The following is a 26,989-nucleotide window of genomic DNA, read 5'->3' on the forward strand; positions in this document are numbered from 1 at the left end:
GGATTAATCATTTTAGGATTAATCATACATATTTAAGGTCAGACAGCTAGCAACTGACTAAAGTGAATACTAGAATCCAAATATGATAACAAAGATGGCATCTTAATCACTGTACTCTACTTGAATCCCTCCAAGATCAATAGATCTTGCTATTTTCACACAGAATAAAAAAATTATAACTCAATTTCCATTTATTTCATCCACTTGCTTATATGGAATATTAATAAAAATAAATGCTCAATACTCTATAAAGTTTTTTTTTTTCCCTCATTCTGGGTACTATTTACATTTTAGGTGAGATAATTCTTTGTCTGAGCCTATGTATTGTAGGATGTTTAATATTCCTGGCTTCTGCCTACAACATGTACCCCCCCACCCCCACCCGCAAAGTCCCAACAACTAAAAATACCTTCAGACATACTTGGCCATGTGTCCCCTGGGGGGCAAAATTAGCCCCAGTGATAACCAATGCAATACTCTATTTAAAGCTTTGGAAACCCAGAGTAAGCAAAATAAATGACTCAAGTCCCGGTATATGTTATTCACATTTTAAAATATTTTCTTTCTCGGAGATTACCATTATAGGGTTCTACTTAATAGCAGTGCTTTTCTGATAGCTCATATATTACACAAATCAACATTTAACTAAATTAGATTAAAAATATTTCAGGTGCCAAAGTGGCAAAAAGAGGTTTATTATTTATCTCAACTCATGAAAAAGTAATTCAGACCATCTCCAAGGTAGAGATATCCTTTTAGAACATTCAGTGTTCTAGCTACTCTCTGCTGAATTTTTTATAATTTCCCTCTAAGTTATAAGCATGCACTCATAAACTATAGAAAATAAACAATGAAGCATAACTCTATGGGGAAAAAAATTATGAAGTAGTCTGCCATTCAAGGTTAGAACACCAGTAATTAAAGTCAAAAGTAAAACCAATTGACCTGTAAAAATCGAGGCAAACATTGCCTCCCGCAAGAATATTTCACTGTTGTCAAATGAAACTCCTGAAAGAGGCCCTTCCTCCAAGCTATATTTATTTAAATCTCTTCTAACAGGAACTTTGCACAGGAAAGTAAATGCTCACTTGGTCCACAAATGAGGTTCATGCCCTTCTTGGATTAAGTTTATAGAGCTGTGATTTGCAGACTTTTTTTTTTTTTCTCACTTCAACATACCTGATGGATGTGACACACACATCAGTAACTGTGGCTCACTACAGCATTGATTCAGGATGTGGGGAGGTCTCCCTAGAGAGAACATATCAGAATCAAGGGCAGGTTAGAGTGTGAAAAAGCCTATCATGTGACACCTGTGTGAAGACAAAGGGCCATTGTTCCTGCCATCTCAAAGAGCTCGCCTAGGATGAAAAATCATTTCACCATTGATAGTACCATCTTATGTGGATAATATTTCCAAAGGTACCCATAATTTGATGCATCCTATCTTTAGCCAATGTTTTCCAGCTGCATTTTAGACTTACATAGGGGGATAGTTATAAATTTGTCAAATTGTTTTCATATTTGTATTAAGTACATCATACTGCCATACTAGTTCTTTTCGTAGCTTTTTTAGCTAGAAAATGTAACGTAATTATTTTTATTTTATATTGCAATATAGTTGATTTACAATGCTGTGTTAGCCTCAGGTTTACAGCCAAATGATTCTAGATATGGTTTTGTACCAAGGAGAACTTTAGGCATTATTAAATTTGCTGTAGATTTCTATTGCATTAAAGATCTATTTTGAATAAAGAGCAAGTAAATAAATGAAACTATTAATTCTCTAAAATCTGACCAAGTTTTATATACAGCATTTGTTTCTCCCACTTTTCACTGTTCTAGTCATGTATAAATCAACAGACGATTTCTAATACAGCAAAAATCTTGGCTTTTTTCTTGTTTTCATCTGAATCCAGCAAGAACAGAGGGTCCAAAGTATCAAGCATACAATGCAGGGACTTCCTTGGTGGCCAGTGGTTAAGACTTTGCCTTGCAATGCAGGGGGTACAGGTCTGATCCATGGTTGGGAACCTAAGATCCCAAATGCTTCATGGCCGAAAAACCAAAACATAAACAGTATTGTAACAAATTCAATAAAGACTTTAAAAATGGTCCACATCAAAAAGAAAAAAAAAGAAAGAAATCTTAAAGAAAAAAATGATACTATACAGATAGAGTTTTGTGTTAACTCATGTGATGGCCACCAAAGTTATAGCTGATCAAAAATTAAATATACAGATTACTTTACTGACCAAAAAAAGCAGGGGTGGTCTTAGTATTTGTTAAGGGGTCTTCTTATTGAGGGGAGTGGTGTATAGGGTAGGGCTAAAGAATCACATGGCCTCCTCTTGCACCCACATTTTCATAAGGTAAAGGTTTAGGATTGGTGCTTACCAAGTATATGGGGCAAAAAAAAAAAAAAAAAAAGTGCATAAATCATTTTGGTACAAAGAAGGTGACAATCACACTCTACTTTGTTCCAGTTAGAACACGTCTAATGGTAAAGAATCTGCCTGCAATGCAGGAGGTCCAGGTTTGAGCCCTGGGTGGGGAAGATCCCCTGGAGAAGGGAATGGCTACCCACTCCAGTATTCTTGCTGGCGGATTCTATGGACAGAGGAGCCTGACAGGCTATAGTCCATGGGGTTACAAAGAGTAGGACACAAGTGAATCACTAACACTTTCACAACCCCCAAACTACTGTGTCAGGCTTTGAACTTCTCCAAAGGAGAGGAAAACAGAGGGGGAAGGAGTGGGGAAATGGTATGAAAGGGAACTTAGCTCCCCATCAGGGTAGTGACGAAGCAAAAGCATATTGAGGACCATTTGTTAGGGATTCCATAAATTTGGCTCTACTGTCAATGTCCCTCCAAACTTGTAACAGCAGGAATGCTTTTTAAGAAAAAGCACACATACATAAACAAAAGAATTCCTCCAAAAATCCACTATGATATATAAGGACAAGTTTAGAAGAATACTGAGAGTGATGCAGAGTTTATCAGGTAGAAACTTCCACCAAATGGGCAAAGAGTACAAATCACACTGCAAATTACAACATTGCAAAGCAATTCTCCTCCAATCAAAAAAAAAAGATAAATCACATTGTCACTATAGAAACCTGACCTAGAGTGTATAGCCTTATGTATGTATGTGTAATTGTATATATTATATTATATTATATTGTATATAAATATATACTTATATATATGTTAGATAATTAAATTATATACATTAATTATATATGCATAGGTGCTAAGTTGCTTCAGCCATGTCTGATTCTTTGGACCCTATGGATTGCAGTCTGCCAGGCTCCAGTGTCCATGGGATTCTCCAGGAAAGATACAGGAGTGGGTGACCATTTCCTTCTCCAGGTGATCTTTCCAACCCAGGGATCAAACATGCGACTCCTGCGGCTTCTACATTACAAGCGGATTCTTTACCACTGAGCCACTAGCAAAGCCCATAATTTTATATATATATATATAAATTATATATGCTACATATTATAGAGAGAAACAATTTATAGATTTATATATACTATATATAAGTCACTGTGGACAGTGACTGTAGCCATGAAATTTAAAGACACTTGGTCCTTAGAAGGAAACCTATGATAAACCCAGACAGTGTGTTGAAAAGCAAAGGCATCACTTTGCCACCAAAGGCCCATATAGTCAAAGATATGGTTTTTCCAGAAGTTATCTAAGGATGTGAAAGTTGGGCCACAAAGAAGGCTGAGCACTGAAGAATTGATGATTTTGAATTGTGGTGCTGGAGAAGCTCTTGAGAGTCCCTTGGACAGCAAGGAGATCAAATCAGTCAATCCTAAAGGAAATCAACCCTGAATATTCATTGGAAGGACCGATATTGAAGCTGAAGCTCCAATACTTTGGCCACTTGATGCAAAGAGCTGACTCAATGGAAAAGACCCTGATGCTGGGAAAGACTGAAGGCAAATGGAGAAGGGGGTGGCAGAGGATGAGATGGTTAGACAGCATCACTAACTCAATGGACATGGATTTGACAAATTCCATGGGGTGGTAGAGGAATATTAGTCTGGCGTGCTTCAGTCCATGGGGTCGCAAAGAGTCAGGCATGACTTAACAACTGAACGACAGCAAAGTATTATATAAAGACAAACCATTATAGGCATCTAGAATAACACAAGAAAAACATCAAAGTGACACTCAACCAGATAATTTTACAAGATTAACTGCCCTAGACCATCTAGACTGTCTCAATTGATAAAATAATATTTAATTAATTATATGATCCAGCATTCACTGGTTTTGAGGATAAGGATCTTGTCTTATTAAAATTTGATCGGGGTTATGACACACTATGACAGCAGGGAGTCTCAGAGGATTACTCTGAAGCGTCTGTCTATACTGACTTTTGTCGGTCTCTTTCCTTGGTAAGATCAGTACCAAGAGTACAAAGTTGTCTGCCCTCTGAGACTGAAGACCCTATTTATAGTCTAATTGGAAATAGGGTGGCAGCCTTGTGCTGATTGAAATGACTAAGGTTACAACCTGTCTGTGTTTGCAGTTGTAGCCCGGACACAAGAGGCTTCTGTTTCTAAGAAGCACGTACATACTGAGCAGGAGAACATGTCTAGCAAATCTGATACCAACATTTTTGTGAATGAATGAAACTGGGAGTCTTCAAGCATACAAAACCACATAAGGATGCAAAATTAACACACATAACTGTGTCCAAATCATAGCCACACTTCATCATCCCTTCCTCACTCAGAACCTAAAACAAACAAAAACTGCTCTTTTGATGCTTTTTGTCTCAAAGAACTGACAAGGGATTAATCTCCAAACTACACAAACATTTCCTGCAGCTCAATATCAAAAAACAAATAAACAAACAATCATAAAATGGGCAGAGTATCTAAATAGACATTTCCTCAGAGAAGACATACAGATGGCCAAAAAGCACAAGATGCTCAGCATCACTGATTATTAGAGAAATGCAAACCAAAACTATAATACCAGTCAGAATGGCCAACATCAAAAATTCTACAAACAATAAATGCTGAGGATTGTATGGAGAAAAGGGAACCCTCCTACACTGTTGGCGAGAATGTAAACTAGCACAGTCACTATGGAGAACAGTATGGAGAGGTTCCTTAAAAAACTGAAAAACAGCTAACATATGATCTCATTTCCGGGCTTATATCCCAAGAAAACCATAATCTGAAAGAATACATGCACCCCAATGTTTATTGCAGCACTGCTTACAATAGTCAAGATGCAATTTAAATGTCCAAACGCCCATCAACAGAAGAATGAATAAGGAAGTTGTGGAACATATATACAATGGAATACTACTCAGCCATTGAAAAAAATGAAATAAGCCATTTGCAGAAACATCGATTTACCTAGGGATTATCATAGTAAGTCAGGGAAAAATAAATATCATATAATATCATTTATATGTGGAATATAATTTAAAAAGGATACAAATGAACTTATTTACAAAACAAAAATAGACTCAGAGATCTCAAAATCAAACTTATGGTTACCAAAGCAGCAAAGTGGGGGGAAGTGATAAATTAGGAGGCTGGGATTGACATACACACACTACTATATATATACATACAATAAAAAACTAATAAGGACCTACTGTATAACACAGGGAACACCAGTCAGTAATCTGTAATAACTTATATGAGAAAAGAAATTGAAAAAGAATGGAGATATATATATGTATATATACGTATGTATAACTGATTCACTTTGCTATCTATCTGAAACAAATACATTATAAATCAACAATACTCCAATAAAAATTAAAAAAAGAAGAACAGCAGCACAATCTTTCCAGTTTCTCAGATTTATAACGTTAAAGACTCTTCATGCTCACTGTTCACACCTGCCACCACCAGTCACTGTCTAATCCTGCCAATTACAGCTCTTCATTTTCTCTTCAACCACCTTTCCTTTCTACCACCACTGTCCTAAGAAATCTTCCAAAATTAAAATTAAAATATATCCATAAATAAATAATAAAAAACAATGTCTGTAATCAGCACTTTTACAACAGCCTCTTAAATATCTCCTGTGTCCAGTGTGTACCCAATTGATCGACTACTGAAGCTCCAGTACTTTGGCCACCTGTTGCAAAGAACTGACCCATTAGGAAAGACCCTGATGCTGGGAAAGATTGAAGACAGAAGGAGAAGGGGATGACAGAGGATGAGACGGTTGGATGGCATCACCGACTCGATGGACATGAGTTTGAGCAAACTGCGGGAGTTGATGATGGACAGGGAAGCCTGGCATACTGCAGTCCATGGGGCTGCAAAGAGTCTGACATGACTGAAGAACTGAATTGATCCATTGTTTTTAAAATTATGTTTAATTTGTTCACATTAGTCTCCAGCTAAAACCCTTTCAGTAACTTTGACTGCAGACAAAATAATGTTCATCTTTCCCAGCCTAATTCTGAAGACATTCGTTATTCCCTCCCTACTCCCAACCTTATCTGTCTTGTCTCTTAAAAAGGTCCCACCACACTCACCTCACCTCCCCACACAAAGGCTGGGCTATCTGTTCTACGTGTTGTTTCCAGAACATAACATTGCTCCACACCTGGCATTCAGCTCTGAAACAAGCTTTATCCTATTCCTCCCTTCTCCCCTCTGGACATCATGCCCACAGGAGAAAGATAGCAAAACATTCTTTTAAAGATCCATTCTTACTTTCTTCTTATTTAGATATATTTCATATTGTACCAAACACCATTAGAGTAAGCTTCCTATTAACATAAACATGTGAAAAAAAGGTTAAACATAAATCAAAAGGAGAAGTCAGAAAGGAAAGGAAGATAGAATATTACCAGAAATCCATGTGAAGAGGGTCATGGCATTTGAGCAATAAATTTAGCTATGACCTTTCTGGAGGGCAAAGTTCCCAGGACTTTCTGTATTTTAAAGCATCTATCACTTGCCACTGGAACCATTTGTTAATGTAGTATCTTTATTAAAAGCTCAGGAGGGAATGCAAGAGTGAACCCTTCCCCAACCCCCGCTCCCCCACCCCCACCCCATCAGCGTGTTAAGGCATTCTTCAAACATTCTAGGATAAAAAGCACGAACAGTATAAGTTTTCCAAGGGGAATTCTCATAAACCAGAGATCTGCAGTCCCAGTCTAGGGAATAATCATGCTAAAGGTGACTTTCCCACTAGGAACAAGAAGCATTCACCGGTAACTACTGGCTCTCTGCTCTTCCTTACAGGTAAATTCCCCAGTGTAAATTAATCACCTGACATTTGGATTGATGAGTTACAGTTTTATTACTAGTGTGTCTCGGCGATGGATAACCTCGGGTTCTATGGAAAAAGTGCATCTCTGACCTGCAAGGCTGAGATATGGACTCCAGCCAAACACAAACTTCAGTGCCAACACTCTTCCACACTCCCACCCGCCTCTGCCCTGCCAAAGTCCACCAACCCAGACAGTCAGCAGAGAAATGCCTACCCATCTCTGTCACCTTAACTCAACCATCTCAGACAGAAGCAGTTAGGGCTAATCTGCTACTTCTGCTTTAACAAAACAATAAAAAGAAGGTGCAATGCCTGAGTAAAGGTTATTTTGCTCTGTTCAACTAATTCTATCATATTTATCTCTGGTTCTCTGATTCTGTCACATTTATTTCTGGAAACATTTTTTGGAGGGAGTCAAGTGACACCACAGTCTATTTTTTTAGGTCGTTACAGAAACTAGTTTGCTAGTCTCCAACTTATTTCCACAGAAATGGATAGTTCTTCATCTGAGAAAACAAGTTCATAATCCTAGAAGTGGGAGTAATTTGTGAAATATTACACACTGCTTTCTTTTCCTATTCACTTATTTAAACAAGCAAAAGCAAATGGAAATACACAAAGTTCCTCAGCCTTAGATAGGAAATGCAAAGAATAATCAACAAATCCTGACAAGCAAGACTGATATTAATCAATATTATACACAGAGTAACTCAGATGCAGAAAAAGCAAAATACAGAAACAACCTATGTCTGCATATGAGTTATGGATAAAATTTTTAACTACTCTAAAATTAAAGTGCTTATATTTTATTTGTGGGCCATGCATAAACTATTACAAAAATCATACTATGTATTAATAAATCCTTTGGTAAACTGAAATCTTTCAAGTTAAAAAAAATTTTATGTTTGTTACTTTAAAAAACAATTATTTTAAAGTTGATTTTTATTTGTTGGTCTAATAATCAACAAGGTAGGCCCAATACTCTCCTTAAATATGTTTTATAAAGAATTTTTCCTCCCAACTCATTTCCGTGCTGATCTCAACATATCACATTCATGATTAGTTTTGCTGTTGCCTTTAAAATGAAAATAGGTCCCAATACATTATAAAAATTGAAGCATGTTTCAGTACATGTGTATGTATTTCAGCACACCTATATGTATATTTTTTCAAAAAACTGTAACTATCAAGTTACAAAAATTGTGTGTTTGCCAATCTGTAATTTCAGGGATCCATAATGCAAGATAAAATACCAGTTGAACCTCAAATCTTATAAGAAGCTGATGCCTTTCCAGCCACTTGGGTGAAGAACTGGGAATGCAATAGGATTTTACTTCTGAACATGTTTTACCCAGTACTGGAGACCACATTACCATTCATAAAAGCACCTGGAGTTCCTATTTCCATGACTGCAAGTTCACGGACCAGTACTGGGTAAGTGACCCTTGAAGCACTCTGTGAACATATCTGGGGGAAAAGGTCAAATGGTTATGTTTCTTTATATAAAGTTTTGTTTTCCTGACTATAAAATAAGTACCCAGGGTTAAAAACTGAGACAATATTGAAGAGAAAAATATACCAAAATCATCCACGATGCCCTCATCCAAACAAGAACAAACATTTCAACCACTGTCTTTTCAGCTATGCATTTGATAGTTGGAGACGATAGCATGCTGCATCCTCCATTTTATCTCCCGATTTCCCTCTGCATTCATCAGAATGTTTTCCAATGTGATGAAAAGCTCTTCACTTCACAGGCTTGAAATTTCCTTATCTTTTGTGTCTCCCAAGCAGTATGGAAACTATTTCATAACCAGATACTAACCATAGTGTAGGGTTAGCAAACTCTGAAAAGTTACAAGGCAATCAAGCTATCGTAATTTAAATATTTATACAGCACCTATCACTGAAGTGCTCTGTAGGTTGACAAATGGTCTGAGTTAATATGAAAACAAAATAGAAGTATTTCCTCTATAGGAAGGTCTAGAAAATACTGGCAAGATGCCTTCAGATAAAAATGGGATTTGTCAGACTATTGAAAGACTAATAAAATGAGAAAGTCTTGCTTCTTTTTTTTTTGTTGTTGTTATATGAAACCTTAGGATATTAAAGCATGTGTTACAAAGATACCTGTTCAAAAGAGACAACACTTAAATGTATTAAAATTTTATTTTATTCACATTTATTTAAAAATTTTAAAAATGTTTATGGAAGAATAAAATTTCAAAACTTTTATCCAGCTAAATATTATAAAACCCAAAAAACTACTGGGTTGGCCAAAAAGTCCATTTGGAGTTTTGTGTAAGATGTTAACAGGAAAAACCCAAAGTTTTTAGCCAATCTGATAATGCTTTATGAAGTGTTTAAGATACTTCACTAGAGTTTCATCATTAGGAGATCTGATTGTTTTCTAAAAAGGGTTAGAATTTGAATGTCCTCTGGAAGGCTAAGATAGAAGATAAAATTGAAAAGAAGAGGAAAAAAGTCAACTCAGAGTATTTTAAAAGCAAGAAATGATGTGTGTGTGTGTGTGTGTGTGTGTGTGTGTGTGTGTATTCATTCCCTTAGTATTTGCTTTTTAGTCACTAAGTTGTATCCAACTCTTTTGAGACCCCATGGACTGTTGCCCACCAGGCTCCTCTGTCCATGGGATTTCCCAGGCAAGAATACTGGAGTGGGTTGCTGTTTCCTCCTCCAAGGAATCTTCCCAACCCAGGGATCGAACTCTTGTCTCCTGCATTGGCAGGTGAATTCTTTACTGCTAAGCTAACAGAAAGCCCACCGTCTAACACTACCTCCTGATATAATTCCCAATTCTCCCTGAATTAATGCAATAGGGCTTTAATGACTGAGGGTGATTACTAAATGAGTACTGAACTAGCTGTTTTTCATCGATTACAAGCAGGAAGTCCCTGTTATTTGAGAATAATGGTCTCATAGGCAAATGAAAAGAAAAAGGAAGGGCATGACTAGAATTATACCACAAAAATTAAACTAAAAACTCTTAAAAACAAAAAGAAAAAATAACCAGTTTTCAAAAACAAAATATGGCTTATAATTGTGTCAAAAGCACAAATCAAGTTGCTGATGGTATTATATGACACATGACTGCACAACAGACTCAAAAGAATCATCAGTTATTTTTACAAACATGTTCAAAGACTCTATCAAATTTTAAATATCCTCCCTTCATCCTTTTTCACTCACATGTTTACTTCTGAAGCACCTGTCACCATCTTTGAGAAATTCTTCTCTTCCAGTATTATTAACTAGTCTGACTCTCCAGGCTCTTCATTGGCCAGTAGCTTTGACTGTAATTTAAGTAACTCTCTAATATTCTGATTAACTTCAGAAAACCTGATTTTTATGTTAGACTTCCAAGATTGCTTTTTTGTTTTGGTTTTGATTTTTTTTTAATCAGATGCAAACCTTTAATGACATGGCCCCGATAGATACAAGGAGATACTATTCTGTTCAGGCTTTCCAGTTGGTATTAGTGGTCAAGAAACCACCTGCCAATGCAGGAGATGCAAGAGATGGCAGTTCGATCCCTGGGTTGGGAAGATCCCCTGGAGAAGGAACGGACAACCCACTCAGGTATTCTTGCCTGGAGAATCCCATGGACAGAGATGTCCGGTGGGCTACAGTCCACACGGTCACAGAGTGTCTGATACAACTCTTAACCTAGCACACATGCACCATTCTTGTTCAGCAAGGGGAGGGCGGGGAGGATTTTGACAAGAACCAATGTCTGTTATTTCTATTAACTTAATCTTTACACTAAGAAGTGGGCTGTAGTCTTCCTATGTTAGATAGGATTATTCATGTTCAGAAATTTGAAGGACCTTGTATACATTACAAAGCTTCAGCCTGTCTCTGTCCAGAGCATATGCTCTTTCTACTTAACATTTGTAGGGTGATATATTTTTATTTAAGCTTTGTAATAGCATATAGGAGATAGGTGAGGAAATTCTTTATTCATCCTCACAGAAGAAGAAACTGATCTGCAGAGTATCAGATAACATCTCTGAGATATCTTCAATGGGGAAATCAAAGTGAAAATTTTATGAATGTCATAGGTTAATGGGGCTTCCCAGGTGGTGCAGTGGTAAAAGAATCTACCTGCGTGGAGATGCAAGAGACCTGGGTTAAATCCCTGGGTGGGGAAGATCCCATGGAGAAGGAAGTGGCAACCCACTCCAGTATACTTCCCTGGAAAATTCCATGGACAGACGAGCCTGGCAGACTACAATCCACGGAGCTGCAAAGAGTCAGATACAACTGAGCACACACGCATAGGTTAATAAACTGTAATAATCTGTCTCTGTTCAGTTCAGTTGCTCAGTCATGTCCGATTCGTTGCAACCCCGTGAACTGCAGCACGCCAGGCCTCCCTGTCCCTCACCAACTCCCGGAGTCCACCCAAAATCCATGTCCATTATATCAGTGATGCCATCCAACCATCTCATCCTCTGTTGCCCCCTTTTCCTCCTGCCCTCAACCTTTCCCAGCATCAGGGTCTTTTCAAATGAGTCAGCCTTCTGCATCAGGTGGCCAAAGTATCGAAGTTTCAGCTTCAATATCAGTCCTTCCAATGAACACCCAGGACTGATCTCCTTTAGGATGGACTGGTTGGATCTCCTTGCAGTCCAAGGGACTCTCAAGAGTCTTCTCCAACACCACAGTTCAAAAGCATCAATTCTTCTGCTCTCAGCTTTCTTTATAGTCCAACTCTCACATCCATACATGACCACTGGAAAAACCATAGCCTTGACTAGATGGACCTTTGTTGGCAAAGTAATGTCTCTGCTTTTTAATATGCTATCTAGGTTGGTCATAAATTTCCTTCAAAGGAGCAAGCGTCATGGCTGCAATCACCATCTGCAGTGATTTTGGAGGCCGGAAAAATAAATTCAGCCATTGTTTCCACTGTTTCCCCAAATATTTTCCATGAAGGGATGGAACCGGATGCCATGATCTTAGTTTTCTGAATGTTGAGCTTTAAGCCAACTTTTTCACTCTCCTCTTTCACTTTCATCAAGAGGCTCTTTAGTTCTTCACTTTCTGCCATAAGGGTGGTGTTATCTGCATATCTGAGGTTATTGATATTTCTCCCGGCAATCTTGATTCCAGCTTGTGCTTCTTCCAGCCCAGCGTTTCTCATGATGTACTCTGCATATAAGTTAAATAAGCAGGGTGACAATATATAGCCTTGACGTACTCCTTTTCTTAATTGGAACCAGTCTGTTCCAACTGTTCCAATCTGTTCCAAGTTAGAACATGTCCAGTTCTAACTGTTGCTTCCTGACTTGTATACAGGTTTCTCAAGAGGCAGGTCAGGTGGTCTGGTATTCCCATCTCTTTCAGAATTTTCCACAGTTTATTGTGATCCACACAGTCAAAGGCTTTGGCATAGTCAATAAAGCAGAAATAGATGTTTTTCTGAAACTGTCTTGCTTTTTCAATGATCCAGCAGATGTTGGCAATTTGATCTCTGGTTCCTCTGCCTTTTCTAAAACTAACTTGAACATCTGGAAGTTATGTCTATGTGTATAACCTGTCAATGTGTATATATATATAGATGTATGTGTTTAAATGTTTTCCTCATGATACTCAACCAAGCGCTTTTTAACTGCTTAATCACATTGCAAAAGTCCAAAATTTGTCTAGTTTTATTAAATAAAAGTTTATAGTTCTGTGTTTCTTCACTAAGGTGACCTAAATGCTCTAAAACTCTAGATTTCTGGGCCCCATTCTACACATAATTAAATCAGAGTATCTGGCCTTAGGACCTAGGAATTATCATTTTAATAAGTTTCCCAAATAATTATTCATATTAAAATTCAAGAACTATATCATTTGAGACACATATAGCAGCTTGACTTAGAAAGTGCTAGATAAGGTATAATGGTAAGTAGGTGAGGTCAGGCTATATCCTACAAGATTTTTGAAAGCATCTGAAGGAAGAAGTCTATTTATCTATTAATTAGAGCTTTTTACTATCAGAATTCATAAACAACAGTTTCATTAATCAGTTCAGTTCAGTTGTTCAGTCATGTCCGACTCTGTGTTACCCCATGGATTGCCGTACACCAGGCTTCCCTGTCCGTCACCAACTCCCGGGGCTTGCTCAAACTCATATCCATCAATTTGGTGATGCCATCCAATCATCTCGTCCTCTCTCATCCCATTCTCCTCCTGCCTTCAATCGTTTCCAGCATCAGGGTCTTTTCTAATGAGTCAGTTGTTTGTATCAGGTGGCCAAAGTATTGGAGCTTTGATTAACATAGCATTATAATTACATAAGATTAGCACCAGGGAAAAAGATGGTAAGAATTTAGGTATACTAAAATACTTAGAAGGAAACAAAGAGTCAGTGTGAAATAGAGTGCATGCGTACGTGCTAAGTCACTCAGTTGTGTCCAATTCTTTGAGACCTTATGGACCATAGCCCACTAGGCACCTCTGTTTATGGGATTCTCTAGGTAAGACTACTGGAGTGGGTTGCCATGCCCTCCTCCAGGGGATCTTCCTGGTCCAGGGATCGAACTCACATCTCTTAAGTATCCTGAATTGGCAGGCGGGTTCTTTATACTATCACCACCTAGGAAATAGAGAGTCAGTCTTAAATAAGATATATTTATCTGCTGACCTTTTTCATCAGTCTTGTCACAGAAGAGGTAAAAGTTCACACAAGATTGCCATAACATTACATTTAAAAGTCAAAGTGATAAATGCACTAAAAACCTAAAAAGTAAGAATCTACATCTTTGAAAGTAATCAGTGTCTGGAACATTTATGAATAGCACTATGACCTCTGAAAAGTGATCAAAGAGTTTTAGGTCTAAAGTTAAGAACAGATCCTGACAATGCATGGCTGGGCAGGAAGTGACACCCCCAGGGTCTCCTCTTTCCAAACCATAGGAGTTCTAGATTTTAGGGGCACATTCCCAGAAGACCGTTCAATCAATGTGTGTATATATATATATATTTTTTTTTAATAGAGGAATTCTTTCAATTTCAATCTAGTCTTCTTTCTGCACAAGCAAAATACTAGCTTCCATTTCTTTCACTCATTTATTATGGGAAGTTTCCACTTCTGAATGCTACTTTGGTTTCTAGATAATTTACTTAATCATTGTTCAGTGATATACTGATCCAACATTCCCAATCGAATTCTCACACTTTTCAATAAGGACTAGTGGCTTACAGAAATTCCACTGAATATATTTAAAAGCTCTTGTCATTCTTTGAAGGAGTGAAGAAGAGCTCATCCCATTATTATTCAAGTAAAAAGAAGGAGAAGTGGACAAAATGAGACCTTAATAGCTGCTATAATTTAGGCCCTGCTTATCTAGCAAAAACAATTTCAATTGTAGCACAAACAAATCATTAAGAGTAAAAACAGACACTATTCAAATGGCTAGCTTCCTGTACCAAAATGAAAATAGAGTAAAAGGTTTTGCTCCTAAATTTCTTATTCTATTTTACATTTGACAAAAATGTCAAATAAATTTAGAAATGGCTTCTTTACCAAAGAATATATCTGGTTTATTTCAAAACATGAATTAATCTGTAACTAAATTCTCAGTTTGTAATTTATGTTTTCAAAGAGAAACAACATTCAGATTTTAAATATATTCAAAGATACCTGAAACTCTCAAAGTTTTCAGTAGAGGTAGCCTTTCTAAAAGATATATGAGACCATTTGACATCCACAAACTAAAAGAAACTTGTTTCTGGAAAAGAAAGTGGGAAATAACTTTTTTTTTTTTCTAAACTGTATTCCTAGTTCTTTTAAAGGCACAATAATCTATTTAACATACTCAGAAGAGAAATGTCTGCTTTCAGTGAGAGGAGATGACAATATCTCTCTATTAAGAGTTAAAATACAGCAACAAAATATTCTTATTTAACTTAAAACTTCCTTTCTATTCTAACAAGTTCTATTAAAAACTAGATAGACCATCAAATTGATTGGATAAATTAAAACCTGTCATTCTGATGAAACCTTGTGAACTGTTGATTTTTAAATTCCTCTGGACTCTGAAATTGTGCTACCAAACTTCTAGATTATTCAGCACAATTGAACTAACACTACAGTTGGATGACATTTGAAAAAAGCTAATTTCACAAAGTCATCCCTGGAAGCAATGTGCTCAAATTATATTTTGTAACTGAGTGCAATTAAAAGATAAAAAGGAGATAGTAGTTACTTTACATGAGACTTTTCAGGAAACACAGCAATTCAGTAAGAACCTCTAACAAGAACATAGACTAACTGTAAAAAGGTATAGCTGAACACCTACCAACACTTTGTAGAAAGCCATGGGAACAAATGTCAAAGTCGATTCTTTCTCAATTAAAGCATTAGTTGTACATGAAAAAGACTTGAACTTTTATTTTTCTGAAAAACATACCCTAACTTCAGATACTGTTCTGAAGTTCATACCCCATTGGTCTTGGGGGTGGTTTGGTTATTTTCAGTTGGAAGCAAGCTAAAAATAAATATCTAGGACTCATGCTGAGTGGGGTTTCCTACCACGAAAGGCACAGGCAAGTTCAGCTCCTTATCTGACACATGCCAGAGAATCTTTGTAAGTTATGTTTTGAATTTTTATTTATGTTTAATTGGATGAAACGTCTTTACAATGTTGTATTGGTTTCTGCCACACAACAATGCAAACCAGACATAACTATACATATATCACCTCCTTCTAGAGCCTCCCTCCCTTCCTCCAACCCACCCTTCTAGGTCATCACAGAGCACCAGGCTGGGCTCCCTGTGTTACATAACAGCTTCTCACCAGTTATCTATTTTACACATGGCAGTGTATCTATGTAGACAACCTTCAGATTGGGAGAAAATAATTGCAAACAAAACAACTGAAAAAGAATTAGATCTCCAAAATACATAAGCAGCTCATACAGTCCAATATCAGAAAAACAAACATCCCAATCAAAAAATGGGCGGAAGACCTAAACAGACATTTTTCCTAAGAGGAATACAGATGGCCAATAAACACATGAAAAGATGCTCAACATCACTCATTATTAGAGAAATGTAAATCAAAACTACAATGAGGAAACCTCACACCAGTCAGAATGGACATCATCAAAAAAAATCTACAATAATAGTAACAATAATACAAAACAGTAAATACTGGAGAGGATGTGGAGAAAAGGGAATCCTCTTGCACTGTTGGTGGGAATGTAAATTGATATAGCCACTGTGGAGAACTGTACATACAGATAAACTTTTTATAGTAATAAAAGTATAAATATTTTAAAAATGTAAATTCACAGACAAGTGAATAGGCTACTTTTTTCTACAGAAGTTTACTTCAGTAGGTTTAATCACTAGTTCAGTCTCAGGAGATTGGGGGATAAATATTTCAGAGCAAAATCATTTCTTTCTTCTCCGTCCCTTTATTCCACTAGCTGGTGCAGAGCAAGACGCTGGACTGGAATTTTCTTAAAAAAAAATATTGATGGCTGACACAAGGAAGGGAAGAAGGGTTGATTCCTTTTATAATGAAAATGCTGTGAAATGAGTGTGACTTCTTCAGTTCTTGAGCCTAGAAAGCAGATTTTCGGGGAGCCCAAGCAGCTCAGGATGTCTCTCCTGCTCTCTGGGAGATTGTTGCGGAGTCAGGTGTTTGCTAACACCCAAACTGGGGGTTGTTTTGTATGACAAGGACTAGCACTGCCTCCTGAAGAGCATTTCCTAAGCAGACCTGTTAACTTCATCCTCTGAAATACTTAGTTTAAAAATAAGAACCATTTGCTTTCTCTGTGCTCAACCTAGCTTAAAAATGTCCAAAGGAGGCTGACTCCACAGGGGTCACCCCCAAATAAACCATCCCCCCTGCCAAATTTCTATGACTTCAAACTTCCATTAGGTTTACTTAAGTGGATTATATCTGAGGAGCAGGAAACACTTGCCACAGACACAGCATATTCAGTTATTTCAACTTACTTCAGAAGGTGGAAAAATTCTATTAAAATTCTATTAAATTTAAACCACAAGCTTCTTGCATAAAATTATTTTAATATTCTGACAAGGTACAGTGGGGTATGGGGGATAGAAAAGCATTCCTTAAATTTTTAAACACACTCTGAGTGAGAAGAACCTATTTTGTTTAAAAAGAAATGAAATAAAACGCATTGCTTGGAAAAATATTTATACACACACACACACAGAGGACATTATAAAAAAAGAAGACTGGCCGAAAAAAAAAAAATTTACAAGCCCAACCTCTACATTAATTTAAAGTAATTTCAGAATTCGCCAGGGTGAATGACTAGTTATACTAAATACAAACTCAAGTAACAGTTACGATTACTATAGCTTTTTATTATTTAGCTAGTTACTTCAAAGAAAGCTAAATTAACCCAGCTTCACCAGGAGTGAGATTGAGTCCACATTATTTCTTTTTAGATATATGTGCTTCTTTGTATATCATGATTCTATTACCTTTTGTTCTTTTTAGATTATCTCCTAAGTTATAGATGAAAACCTACCTACCTCTGCATTTTTATTCTCTAATGCAAAGACAAATAATGTCTTACTTTAAAAGAGAGAAATTCATAAATTGAAAAACATACAATAACACATACAGATTATAAACCAATATGCACAAAATAAATGCCTATTTAAAAAATAATTCTATACATCTATGTATATAAAGGATCATGCCATATATCAAAAGTTGTCTTCTCATCAATGCTCAATGTAATATTGGAACTATGCCTAGAGTTAATGAATTCACAGAGTTTGAGGAAAGGAGATGGAAAGAAGGTAAAGAGTGTAAGGAGGGCAAAAGGCCTCATTTAATTTTTTTTTTCAATCTTATGGCGGTTCCATAGATCACCAGCATTTAGACCAGCGACCTAACCCCTTCAGTGAAGGCTCAGAGTCTTAACCACCGGACTGCCAGGGAAGTCCCAGGATGGTGGGACTTTTAAAGTTTGCCTTTTTCATCTGTACATTTTTCTAGGTTCATGCAGTTTGAAATCACGCAGAGCTTCAAAAGCCACCTAATCTCAATTTCTAGTTTAGAAATTACACATTATCAAAATTCTAGTCCTTTGTAGACACAAAATAGAAGCATTTTCCTTTTGTATATCTATGAGAGTGGTGTTTACATAAGCAATAGCAAGGAGTCATCAGCCTTTTATAGACACTGCTAGAATTTTCATCCATTACAGCTACTAGCAGGTTTGTCACTTAAGTTTCCTAAGTTACCAAGATAACAACATGCATTATAAACATAAGCACTTTCATTTCTAAAGAGACATTAGATAACCCAATAACAGACTAATCACCATGGCTGGTCACGTGTTCACACTATATCCATAAGCCATCCCTGTTAACGAAGCACACTTTGAAAGGCAAATTCATAATTAGCTGGTAACACTGATTCTGTGTTATACATCAAGTTAACAAAACGGTTCCTCATTAAGGACTCTGTTAAACTCTCCCTCCAACTAAAATCAACATATTTTAAAATACGTGCAATAATGTCAAAGGAGGAAAATCAGACTGACTTGCCAACTATTAGAGCATCAAGATTATATACAAATGTGAACAGTTGTATATTAAGTGCTATCATAAAATCTACATGGATTTTCCATTATAATGGAAGAGGTAACATTAGTATTCAAGTACTTCAGCTCTTTAAAAATGTTCCAAAGATTAACCATCAGCCACATGTGTCTATCAAGTACTTGAAATGTAGCTACACCAGACTGAGATGGGCTGTAAGTGGAAAACATACACCACAAAATCAGACTTCAGCACAAAAAAACCAGAAAGCAAAATATCTTGATTTATACGTTGATTTTATGTTAGCATGATATAATGAATTAAATTAAACAGTATTATCATGGATTTCACCTAGTTGGTTTTTATTTTATTTTTTTACTTTTTTATGAGGCTACTAGAAAACATGAAATTCAGTAATTTGCTCCTGTTATATTTCCACTGGACAGCGCTTATCTATAATGTTTACAGGACTGTTTTCATCAAAGCCACTGGGTGACACTGTTTCTCCATTAAATTGATGCAAGTAAAACAATTTCCTGGCAGAGGAAAAAGTCTTGCACATACCCAGGCATGCACACATGTATGCACACACATAAACACACACAACAGACATCATGTGCTCCTTACAATTATCCATATTCTTAGGATGAAAAAACATGAATACACCTAAGTACTTTTATTATCATCTTAGCAGGACTTGAAATACTTAAAATCTATAATAATCATCACATTCCTCAAGAATAAATGACAGCTCTAATCAAATCAAATAAGCAGAAGTTGTTTAGTTTGTGACTTTTCCCAAACAGCTTTCCATCTTCTAAATGGTAATGTTTCTCGTGACTGCCTCTAAAAAACTTACATCCTATTTACTTACATTTTAATGGATTCCCACAGAAACCATGAAAAATAATTTAGATGAACAAAAAACCACCAGCTGTTTTGCTAACAAAGAAATGCTTTACCGATGTGCAGATTCCTTTCCACCTTGAAGTTGAAATCCTGAACATTTTTAAATCGATTCACTAAAAACTAAAATGAAAACAAAAATCAATATTTAAACCACCATCATGCACTCTTCTTTGATGAGATAAAGATTCCACAAAGTAGGACTTTGCAATGCAATTGATATTCATTTCTGGGACAAAGTCTTGAATAATACAGTCTAAAGGCTGCCTGGTAGATGACCAGAAAACTCACCTTTGTAAGGGCTCGAGAGTTTTGTGTTATCTGTACATTCAATGGGTTTTATTCAATCTTCTAATCCTGAATGAGAATTTAGAGTTGGATTCCAGTGTAAAATCACAAGTGATTAGTAGGTTTAAAATGATCTTCCTAACTCTTTTTCCACTGTTTCCCAGCAGCAGATTCAACTCCAAAGAGAACTGGATAAAAGTCAACATTTTACCTCAGGTTGCTACATACTTTTAGCTGATTCTCCCTCAGTTTCCTTTTCTCTAAAATCAGACTTTTTCTAGTCTCCTAACTACAGCCTGCACGGAATTAAGCATTTTAAGATTTCGCTGCAACAAGTTCCTTAAACCACAGACTACACCTCAGGATAGGAAAGCCACCACTGTGTTAGCTTGAGGTGTGTGTAACGTGTCCCAAATCTTGTATTATCTTTATTTCAGAAATCCTATTAATGTATACTAAATTACTTTCCACTTCAAAGAAACAATTTTCCCTTGCCTTCAAAACCTAAACCTGCTCAAAACCTAAAACAATTATGTTTAACCCTTATGCATTGAGGACCTTCTGAAAATCTATGAAAACATAAAATTTTTTCCCAGAAAAATGAAAGGATGAACTTTTGCATGAAATTTCAGAGATGAGATGAAGGGTTCTGGCTCTAGATTTAAAATCTGCTCTAAGCTATTATATGCACTGCTTCAGTGATTACCTAAGAGGTTATTTCCATACTTTACTGGGATTTCTCCCTTTCTTTTTTTTTTTTCTAATTTTATTTTATTTTTAAACTTTACATAATTGTATTAGTTTTGCCAAATATCAAAATGAATCCGCCACAGGTATACATGTATTCCCCATCCTGAACCCTCCTCCCTCCTCCCTCCTCATACCATCCCTCTGGGTCGTCCCAGTGCACTAGCCCCAAGCATCCAGTATCGTGCATCGAACCTGGACTGGCAACTCGTTTCTTACATGATATTTTACATGTTTCAATGCCATTCTCCCAAATCTTCCCACCCTCTCCCTCTCCCACAGAGTCCATAAGACTGTTCTATACATCAGTGTCTCTTTTGCTGTCTCGTACACAGGGTTATTGTTACCATCTTTCTAAATTCCATATATATGCGTTAGTATACTGTATTTATGTTTTTCCTTCTGGCATACTTCACTCTGTATAATAGGCTCCAGTTTCATCCACCTCATTAGAACTGATTCAATAGCCAGGACATGGAAGCAACCTAGATGTCCATCAGCAGATGAATGGATAAGAAAGCTATGGTACATATACACAATGGAGTATTACTCAGCCATTAAAGATTTATCCCTTTCTTATGTTGATATCTCATTATCCTAACTAGGCTCTAAGCTCTGAAGAGCCAAGGTGCTACATTGTACCTGTATAGAATTTGTAGGCTTTTTAGTACAAGGCTTATTAATGCACAGATAAAACATGTTGACTTGACATTTTATAGGTTCACTGACCAAACACTTTAAGGAATAACATCAGCTAAGGATAGCATCTTCTTCTAAAATAGCAGACATTTTGGGAGAACACATACGGCCAACTAAGATTTTCAGCAATCAGTATCTGACAAATATTTCTCTGAACTATGACTTCTGCACATCTTTTGAAGACTTTTTCCCCCCAGAAATCAAACCTGTGTATTTTATGGTGACAATCGTGTAAGTGTACATTCTCAAGTTCAACACTGAGATAATTCCCTAGGATAGCCTTACAGAAAACATAAACAAAAAACTTCTTTAAAAAAATACTACCAACAGTAAAAGTATATACTGTGAGGTAATTCCTACAAGCATTTAAATTTCTATGTAAAGGAACTAATGTTCATTTGACTATTAAGAGCTCAGCTTTAAGTGCAAGAATATGGAGGTGTCTCTGAATCTCCTGGTTTATTCTGACTTATTTGATAGAGCTTCCTTGAAAATAGGAATGTATTAATAGAAAATAAACACAAATTAAGTTTTCAATTTAATACACTTGAAGCTTCTTTTAATATCACACCAGAAGAGGAAAGGGAGGTAGAGACTCCATGGAATAGAAGACACATGGCCAATGAAAGGCTTACCAGGTGGCGCTAGTGGTAAAGAACCCGCCTACCAACCTAGGAGACTTGAGAAACACACAGGTTCAATGCCTGGGACGGGAAGACTCCCTAGAGAAGGTAATGGCAACCCACTTCAATATTCTTGCCTGGAGAAACCCCTGTACAGAGGAGCCTGGCAGGCTACAGTCCATGGGGTCGCAAAGAGTCAGACACGACTGAAGCAACTCAGCACACACACACACACATGGCCAATGAAAACAATTCACCAGAAACGTGTAGGATTGTGTCTAATTTCACAAAGCTCAAGAAACTTGCCCTATGCAAAAAAGGTTTTCTGAAAAATCCAACTCCGCCCCCTATACCCTAAATAAACTCACTCTTTTACTAAGATTAAATAACCCAAGTTTTCAATGAAGTGTACATAGGCTACTGGGCTGTTACTGGCACAAATCACATTAATCAAAAATCTTAAAATATAATATACATGCAGATTTCTAATTTTGAGGTTCACAAACATCCTACTGCAACATAATAAATGAGAATTTATTGAAAAAGGATGTGAAATTAAATTTGGTGAAGACTTTTATTCACCTAGAGTCCTGAAGAGATTCTTCTCAGAGCTGTATTTCCTAACAGAGTACAGCAAATTCACACAAATGTCACTACAGATATAATGAATGTTTTTTCATGCCAGTGTCACTCACCCTTGCCTGCCTGAACCCCCTCCCCCCTAGACTTTTCAAAATGTATTTCATACACAGAGTCACTGTTCTGGTTGTTTATTTAATTAACATGACAGCCCAGCATACACAGCATTTCTTTCAGTTCTACAGTTTTAACTTTTTTACACTTTAGACTCAATACAGAAAGAGTGAAATTACTGTTTGCCTCCTTCCAACCTCTGTAAATTTATATAGATTCACTGACTATTTCTGTCAGTTAAAACACTTTTTTCAGTATGCTTTAAATATCTATATTCACAAAGTAAAATCACAATTTTGTCCCTACACACCAAAAAATTTTCTGCCCTCACCTTTCCCAAGGGATGAGAATACCTTGTTTTTCCTTTTTAGGGTTTTTAGAAGTTGGCCTTAATTAATTTTAATTCTGTCAGCAGGTCATAAATAATCAATATTGTTCTTTGTATTGCCATATGCCAAGTTATACTCCTGAAACGTGATTGAAGCTACAATTGGATTAAAAAGGCAAGATTGTTTCTGAAATTTATTAAATTTGAGAAATATGTTCTGTTATCCTGAAATGTATTTAGGAGTTTAAAGAACAATTAATTCTATATTTTCAGAAGAAATACTTTTGTATTTTAAAAATACACAGTAAATGCAAGAAAGTTGTACTTTTTACCAAAGATGTAAGAAGGCCTACCATTGAAAACTACACCTACTACTGTATCCTATTCTTTTTGCTTTGCTGTTTCTGTTTTTGGCTTTTTTTGCTTGAAAATATCTTTCTTTGATATCAGTAATGAAAAACTTGATTCTACTTTTGATAACCAACCACTAGACTCTTACAAAAAAAATTACATTCCTAAAAAGTCTGTTAAAGATCTTTTTGCTAATATGTTTAATTAACAGCCTTAAGGCCCTATGTGTGCAAAAATATTTTGATTTTTAATCTCACAAAATGAAGTATACAGCTGTACATTTCTGACTGAGAGTGTACCCACCACAAAGAATTTTGTCATGAAGTGGTACAAAAGTATTAATGGTGAGGTGAGAGGCATACAGCTTGTGTTTATTTTATGTGCAACCATAGGCAAAGATATTAAATCCTTCTTAACATGTAACTAAAATAAAATTGCATTGGTTTGATTTCTTTCAAAAATCAATGTGTAAGGTGGTCCCAGTAATTAGAGGGAAAGAGCCAGCCGATTGTGTTGAGTATCAAGAAAAGAGACACCCTTTCAAATACAATATTCAAGTGTTAAAAGTGCTGAATTAAAATTTTATGTTGAAAAACAACATTTAGTAATCATGCATAATTTCTAATAATTCCAGAAATTCTAAGGACCTTAGTGTTTGGAAGACAGGGTGATACTTGCTAAGGGATATAAACATCCACTTAAGAAAGATACATACACCTTAATGGAATCATCTGCTTTATTAACCAAAAAAGTAGTCTGACTCACTGATCTACAAAATCTTGAACCTACTGGGCCAGTAGGAGTAAGTTAAAAGCCATGCAAATGTTACCAACTCCGTTCTTTCCTGAGAGCCTACTCCTTCATTCGCATCTCACAGATACACCCAGTGTCCCATTAATTTTGAGACTGAAGACTAGATCGATCTTTTTTCTTTGGCTGAAGCTGTATTTATGATCAATGCTGCAAAACTCAGTTCTGTATGTAATAGCTGATCTATTGTCTTCATGATGGTTCAGGAAGGGGAAAAGGAAAGCAGGGAGGGAGGGAACTCTGTCATTTGGTTTACCTTATGACAATTTTATCATCTATTCTCCTTGACCTTTCAGAATTGAGTCATTGCCGAGAGATAGCTCTTCAGCTAGTGGCTGCTATCATTCACACGGAGAAGAAAAGGTTGGAATTCTCTCACCTTTAAACCTCACAATGAGCAAAGTCCAAATGAAATTCTCCAGAGGACTCTGCCAGCTTCTCTGTGTTTTATGTTCTTACACCTCTACTTAAAATCCACTTGTTGCCTGAGGATTGTCTTAAAGAGCAGACATTCTTTCAGAAAAGAACTCCTAATCAGGTAGCATTCAGGGCAGTGTTATATATGTGTTTTATAATTATTTTGATTCTTGATTTCATAAAGCATGTGGATGACAGTGGTACACTTTGCACCCTTAATCAGAAGTTTGTTTCCTTGTGATAAAACAGATAAGCCATTTACTATATAGCTCCTGAACTTTTCACACAGTTAGGCTAACGTATGACATATTGCCCTGTCTTATAAGATCCTAGTGCATTGTCAGTTCCCACCCACCCCCCACAATTATGCTCAGCAACAACTTTAAAGGATCATATATAAAAACTAGCCTTAAGTAACACGCACACACTTACCCATGCCCTCATTAAAAATTCAAGTAAATAAATTTCTGCTAAATGTCACCTTGCTTTCCCATCAACCATAAGAGATAGTCTCTCATTTTAGAAGAGATGGCAACCAAAGAAACTGATCAAAATATATTATGAATATACATGATCGATCGTATTCATCTGCAAAACATGTGAAAATTCAATGCTCAGTAATTTTCTTAGAAGTCTGCAGGCTATTCAAATCATCCATTTGTCAGTTCAAACCAGAGAAAACCAGTAAAAATCTATGGGTTAATTAACACTGCTGGTTAATTCCCCTAAACACCTTCTCATCTTAAATCCACCCTTAACTCAAATGTTAATAAGAAATTTCAGAAATCGAATTTCAGAGGTTAAATGATATGAATTTGGAGTCAAGTTATTTATGCTTAACTCACAGATTTGCCTTAGAAATTAAGTTTCAATTTTGCAATGATCAGGTCACATTTCCCTGTAAGTTAAAGAAAAGTGTACTTGAAATACATTTAAACTAGCAGTGTTTTCATTTAAAAGATGTTCTATCAGTGACTTTAAAAAGAAATTAAAATGTGTTTTCCTCCAATTGGCTTATAGGGAGCTTACTTTATTCTGGTGATGCCCAGATTTCTACCAAAACTAAGGATCAGTCAGTGGCCTGTTTTTAACTTCACCCTTAGAGTAAGCTAAACCCAAGAAATATTTGCTTTATCTAAACGGAAAGCTAAATAAGTACATTTATTTTAAAATAAACACAGAGACTACAATGTTGTCATCCATTCTGCTAAATAATGTCAAACAACCACATTCTGTGTAATTAACTCCATTTGAGAAACAAACTAGTCATCACACCATATGGTGACTGCTATTTCTTAGAAATACCCAAATGATTATCCACAGAATAACCTAAAGAGAAAAAGCTTACTGTCTTAGGGTATTCTCACTCCCTAAAGTTGTCCTCATAGTACCACAGGTAGGCATAAACTTAAATGAGAAAAGTGTAAATTTCCACTTGCTATACTTAACCAGCTCTCTACCACTTCCACCCCCAAGTGTCAAATCAGTTTGAAGTAGAGAGGTGAACGCTGAAGTTTCCTCAGATACAATCTGCTTTTAAAATAGGAGTGTGTTCTTTTACACCCCTTATAGCAACTGTATTCCATGATTTCAAAACAGTGATAATAAGGAAATAAGTCCCCCCAGTTCACTAAACATTATCTGGGATAACCTTACTCATAATTCTAGATTCCTCCTCCTCCTCTCTGAAAGATTTATATTACCAGCAATTTAGAAATATTTTCCTGAATTATTATTTCCTGTATAAATCCACTTGAATCGCTAAATATTCACTAAGTATGTAGATACTCAAGAGAAATTTTTTCAAGTTGACACTAACAGCGCAGTCCACGATTCTGACAAATTCTGAAGTTCAACGTATTGCTCCCCAAATTGAAGTATATGGTTTTAATACAAAACACATCAGCATGGAATAATGTATGTCCCCAAATTACATCTTAAAAAGTAAACTGGACACCACCAAACGCAGCCTCTTCAAGTAAAACATACTGCAAAACCAGAGTATATCAGCACCTCACCTTCAAGCATTCCTTGCTTTAACTCTAGAATATTTTTATTGACTTCCATAAATGTTTACCTGTCTTCTCAGAAGAAAGAAATTTTATGAAAAGAAACAGAAAGAAATTCTATAAAAAGAAACAGAAATCTAGCAAAATCCTCGTTTTCAAATCACCCTTTAAAAAAAAAACTTAATTCGAATATTTCTGCTAAAGGAGGAAAACATGAGAGCACTTAAAAGTATAGACAAGTCATCCGCCAGGTGTAGCACATCTAAAAAGTTGGCTCAGCTGTGGTAGAC

General features: G+C 36.3%; 1 protein-coding gene across 1 annotated transcript in view; it reads right to left on the reverse strand.

The window, feature by feature from the left end:
• The window catches only part of PDE3A (phosphodiesterase 3A), a 366,795-nt gene that overhangs the window by 337,916 nt on the left and 1,890 nt on the right, over positions 1–26,989 (reverse strand).

This window comes from Bos taurus, chromosome 5 (assembly GCF_002263795.3).
Source record: "Bos taurus isolate L1 Dominette 01449 registration number 42190680 breed Hereford chromosome 5, ARS-UCD2.0, whole genome shotgun sequence".
Lineage (NCBI taxonomy): Eukaryota > Metazoa > Chordata > Mammalia > Artiodactyla > Bovidae > Bos > Bos taurus.